Source organism: Phascolarctos cinereus, unplaced genomic scaffold (assembly GCF_003287225.1).
Source record: "Phascolarctos cinereus isolate Bilbo 61053 unplaced genomic scaffold, phaCin_HiC Scaffold_5;HRSCAF=322, whole genome shotgun sequence".
In the NCBI taxonomy this organism is placed as follows: Eukaryota; Metazoa; Chordata; class Mammalia; order Diprotodontia; family Phascolarctidae; genus Phascolarctos; species Phascolarctos cinereus.
In genome coordinates, this window is record NW_027555958.1 from 252,723,808 (window position 1) to 252,729,807 (window position 6,000).

Consider the following 6,000-nt stretch of genomic DNA (forward strand, 5'->3'; position numbering starts at 1 on the left):
ATTATTTCTGATTCTCCCTGGTCTAATCTGTTCCATTGATCTCATTTTTAAGCAATACCTTGTGGTTTTGATAACTGTTGCTTTATAATATAGTTTGAGGGCTAGAAGTTCTGTTTCCCTTTCATTTCTACCTTTTCCCCCATTATTTCCCTTGATATTCTAGATATTTAATTCCTTCAAATGAATCTTGTTTTTATTTTTGTTTTTTATTATTATAACTAGAACTAGATGCTGTTTATACCTTAAGCTTATTAGAGTCATATAACAGGAGACAGGCCTAGTAAAATTGGGCCTCCTCCAAATATTCAAATTGAACCCACTTTCCCCTAGCATCTATATGTATTTTTGGGACAGTGTGTTTCAGACTCTTGGGGAAATGTTTGTACTAACTACTCTTATTATAAAATCTTAGTAAGTACCCATTTCTAAAAGCTAACTAAATCTAGCTGGTTAATCAATATCAACTGATAACCAATGGGAGCTCCTGAGATGTGGTGCTAGAAAAACTTTCAGCCTTGCAAGGTTATCTTTAGAATTCTGATGGAAAAAGTAGCCAGCCATCTGCTAGGGATCTAGCCTGACAGTAAGATTGTGGTGTGGGTGAGTAGCCCCAGGGTCTATATTTATTGTTCAGTTGTTGAGAGTTTGATAATTTTTCAGTTGTGTCTGACTTTTTGTAACCTCATTTGGGATTTCTTGGCAAAGATACTGGAATGGTTTGCAATTTTCTTCTCCAGTTCATTTTACAGATGTGGAAACTGAGGCAAACGGAATTAAGTGACTTGCCCAAGGTCACATAGCTAGTAAATATCTGAGGTCAGATTTGAATCCAGGAAGATAAGTCTTCCTGACTCCAGGCCCTGAATTCTATCCATTGAGCTACCTAGTGCCCAAAAGGCTGTACTAATGTGTATTTTCTATTTTGTCATTCATAATTGCTTATTATAAGCAAAATAGTTTGTCACTATAATTGTAAATCTACCGTTCGGTTAGGAATTTTTCCCTTATCCATACCTGTGAAAGATATATGATCTGCTTCTCTTCTAATTTTCTTACGTTGCAGTCCCTTATGTTCTAGTCAAATGTCCATGTTAAATTCAATGTGGAATGTGCCATAAAATATTGGTATAAGCCCAATTTCTGCCTCATGGTTTTCCAGTTTTCCCAGAAGTTCTTATCAATTAGGGAGTTCCGATAAAGCCCATTACCGAGGATTTAGCAAATAGATAGGTAGAATTCCATGTGCTAAAATGCTTCTGGGAACTCAGCCTCTGCATGAATGGGACAGAGCTCAAGGATGAAATTCTGAAGATAACAAAGGATTCTAATGAAGAGGAAAAATGGGATTTGTCCAAAGAAACTAATCTGAGTGCACAAGGAGTTCACCAACCAACTTAGATTTTTAAAAGAAATATAAGGAAGTTAGAAGGCCCAGTAGCAGAAGATGAGCATAAGGCGCTTCTTTGTTTTCGCTTTTTTTTTTAACCTATATAAGAGAAGCATTTGATGCAGTCGATAAGAGAGACAAGGAGACCTGGATTCAAAGTCTTGCCTCTGATGCAAGTCACTGACCCTTTTAGTTCTCTATAAGACCACACATTGCAGAGCTGGTGCTGATCTCCATTGGATCAATGTCAGGAGGAGTTTCCTCATCCAGGTATTCCCTACACCAATTAAAGTATAGGCCCAGGAACAATCCTTTTGTTTCCTTTTTCCTCAACAGAGAAGAATTATTTCTCTGATGGGAATAAATAGACAAAAAAGGATAAAACCAGGAAAAATAGGTGGAAATTTCAATGAAGTAAACATAGTCTTGATGTTAGAAAAAAATTTTTCATAATAATTAGTGTTATCCAAAGTAGAATGGGGTAGGTGGTGGGTTCTCCCTTATTTGCGGTCTTTGATCAGAGACTGGATGACCCTGATCAGGTATATTATAGAGAAAATTCCTTTTGTCTATGTGTTAGATTAGATGGCTTCTGAAGGCCCTTCCAACTCTGAAATTCAGGGGATTATGTCTGAGCCCTCACCAAGGACTACTTATTAGGTGTGTGCCTATGGACTGTGACAAGGGTACCATTGAAAGAATTTTGCACATTGGTATTGACTCTGAGGTGGTATAGGATTCTGGGGAAGGTATTCAGAAAGAGGACAAATATAAACCTGTATGCCTTTTTTGAAACCTAGGTGCTACCCCACATCCCCAAAGAAATACCTGGAAATCGAGTGCTTTGAGATTAGTTACTAACTCTTCTTTTTCTGACTACTTCTGATGTTACAATCCATCACAGAGAAGGCAGGATAGATTGCGGATTACGAAAGATCCTACTAGGGAGTGTGATGCTCTCTTTCCTCCTCAGTCAGATATCTGATGCCAGTAGAGGGATGGACTCAGCCTTTGAGTCAGGCTATCAATCAAGCAGCATAGTCCAAGGGTATCCACTACAGAAGAATGATTATTTTCAAAGGGAATGATGAATTTGGTACCTGACTCAAACTGCCACCAGGATATGAAGCCAGGATGGCTGAGAGAAATCCAGATGATCAGAGAACCTGAGGGGATCTGCCTTTGAGATCATAAAACTATGTAGCAATGCAATTATCTGGAAGTAGGGGCAGCTAGGTGGCGCAGTGGATAGAGCACCGGCCCTCAATTCAGGAGGACCTGAGTTCAAATTCGGCCTCAGACACGTAACACTTACTAGCTGTGTGACCTTGGGCAAGTCACTTAACCCCATTGCCTAGCCAAAAAAAATAAATAAATAAAGCAATTATCTGGAAGTGACAGAATTAGAATGCTTGCAGTTTCTAGATAAACAATTTGGTGCCACTGATAGTATAGAGGACATATATCTTTGTAAAGTTCCTAATTGACCCACAAGACAAAGAGAATCTCTCCAACTGACTAAAGTCAGATAAACCATTCCAGAGGCCAGTGGTCAAAGGCGGAGTACATAGATTACACAAAACTGACCCAAGGGATTAGGGGGTACAGATTTTAAATCTCAAACTACTACTGTTCCACCATGAGCACTGGAAACAGCCTCCCAGAAGAATGGACTGAAATAGTACTCAAACGCGAAAGAGTTGGATCTTCAGTGGCCCAAAGCAACCCCCGCTACAGTAAGCTACTTAGACCAAAGCAGATGCTAACTCAGATCAAACAGGCCTCATGAAAAGAGTTATGTGTCCTGGGAGCCAAACTGTTGTTCAGTGTCACTCCTTGTAAAAGGAAAAAGAAAGAGGTCTGGTTTCAGAGGCAGGGACAACCCAATTTGGAAATGAAATAAAAGTTGTGTTTCCAAATGGTCAGGGTAGCATATTACTACAATTATAGACAAGATGAGGACATGCACATTCGTTTGCTCAAGATAGGATTTGTTTGCCAGATGCATCAGGACAGAGGGTTTGGAACAGGTGTCCCCCCTCCCAGACCCCTAAAGAACTAATCCCTGCCCATCAATCTTTCCTGAGTCCTTTCCAACTGGTCTTACAGGCCCCTTGTACAGCTTCGGATTGAAGGCATTGATATCCTGATGTACTTGTCATTGACAATTCTTTTCCAGTTGTTTCATGAAGATTACTGGAGTCATAAATCTCTACTACCCATTTAAGGATTTCCTAGCGGGATCCTGGGTACCAGGAGAAAAGTGGAAACCATTGCCTTATAATGTGTAGACACTGGAAATCCATCTGGAGTTTTGTCTTTTATTTGGAATAACTCTAGGCTATACTAGTAGAGTAGTTTTGGATGTGAGCTGGGTCTCAATATTTCTTTTACTCTATAGTTTTAGAATTTCAGGGCAACTTTCCTTAATAATTTCTTGAAATATTGTGTCTAGACTCTTTTTTTGATCATAACTTTCAAGTAGTACAACAATGTTTATATTGGGTCTCCTTGAAGTATTTTCCGTATTATTTGTACTTCTAAAGAGATGTTTCACATTTGCTTCCATTTTTTCATTCTGTTGGTTTTGTTTTAGTATTTCTTGGTGTTGAGTCTAGAGGTTTAGGGGTGCCGGGACCCCAAAATCACAACATACGGGTCCTGCTGAAATGAATTGGACCCTAGCCTTCTTTCAGCCAAAGACATGGTTTATTAAAGATCTGCCATATTGGCCAGACTTAAGGAATCTGAACATTTGTGTGCTATTGGCTAGATTGTAAAAATCTGAGCCTTTGGCTAGACTCTTAAGAATCCGAGCCTAGGTCTCAATATTTAAATAGCCATTGTAGAGGACAGTAAGGAATGGAACATCTATGGAACAATGAACATCAGGAAGGCAGGAAATCCCCTACTGTGAGGTTGGATCAGAGAAATTCCACTTTGGAGACCTTTAGGTATCGAAAAAATAAAAGACACTTCTGAGGATGAGAATCAATCAATTATTCAGCAAGCATTTACTAACTACTATGCGTCTGATATTTGCTAGGCACAGGGGATATAAAGACAAAGGATAAAACAATTCCTACTTTAAAACAGTGGTGTCAAATTCAGATAGAAACAGATCCCTGCTGACAGCATATTAACTTTAAAAATCACAAATTAACATTATCCCCCACACACACTTTTCATTTCTTTTATGTGTTGTCTTCCTTGATTAGAATGTGATCTCCTTGAAGATAGAGTCTGCCTTTCTTTTATTTGTATTCCCAGCATTTAGCATAGTACCTGGTACATGGTAGGCACTTTAAAATGCTTTGCCTATATATTTAGGCAGAGAAAGTAAGTGTATAATAATTGCAAGCAGAGAATAAAATGGGAAAAAAAATGAATTTTCCACAAAAAAATTATATGAATACTTAGAAGAAATGAAGCAAGAGATTTTTAAAAAATGAAATAAAAATTCTAGAAGAAAGAATTAGAAGAATAAATAACTTTTAACAGAAATAGTAAACCTTGCCAAAGTAACAGATTCCTCAAAAAGTAGAACAGACCAAACATAAATCAAAGATCCACGATATAGCCAAAACTAATGGACTGAGGTCCTCCTGACTCCAGGGCTGGTGCTCTATCCACCGTGCCACCTAGCTGCCCTCCAAAAAATTTTTGAACAAAAATCAAAGATTAAAAAGGTAGAAAATTTAAGATACCTACTATCACAAGTAACTGACTTAGAAAATAGATCTAGGAGAGATCATTTAAATCATCAGATTCCCTAAAAAACATGATTTTTTTTAGAAGGTCTGAACAAAATAATCATAAATGAAAATGTTAGATGTTTTAGAATCAGAGGGAAAAACTAAAATAGGAGAATACACTGATTAACTCCTTTAAAAAGCCCCAAAAGGAAAAGTTGCAGGAATGTCATCTGAAGCTTTTAAGTCAAAGAAAAATCATACAAGCAGTCAAAAAGACAAAGTTGAAGTACCAAGGAGCTACAGTCAAGCTTCTGCTATGTCCAAGAGCTCTTGGAATACAACATTTCAAAAAGCAAATCTGAATGTAATACTAAAAGGAAAAAACAGAGCAGAAGAACTCTGAAATGCAAACACAAGAGTCGAGACAAACTTAGAAAGGTAAATTTATTTCAACATTTGGAAGGAACTATATGATGAAGAAAGGCTCATATTCTAGCAGAGAGAGAAGAAATAAATGTTCCTTCACAACTTTAATGTCTTCAAGGAAATTAAATAAGAAAAACAGAGGACCTGAAGGTGGATTGGCTCTGTTGTGAGGGTTTTAAGAGATGAAATTAAATGGAGGGTAAAAGAGTTGCAGTGGGAAAGGAGGGAAAAAGAGGTGAAATTTACTATTTCTTATAATTAAGGTGTTCGAGAAGAGTCTACAAACATTGAGGAAGAGGTGATAGGAAGATCAAATAAAACTCATTGTTATTATTATTATTTTGGTGAAACAATTGGGGTTCAGTGACTTGCCACAAGTCACACAGGAAGTGTTATGTATCTGAAGTCGGATTTGAATTCAGGTCCTCCTGACTCTAGGGCCAGTGCTCTATCTAATGTACCACCATTGCCCCTAAATAAAACTCATTCTTA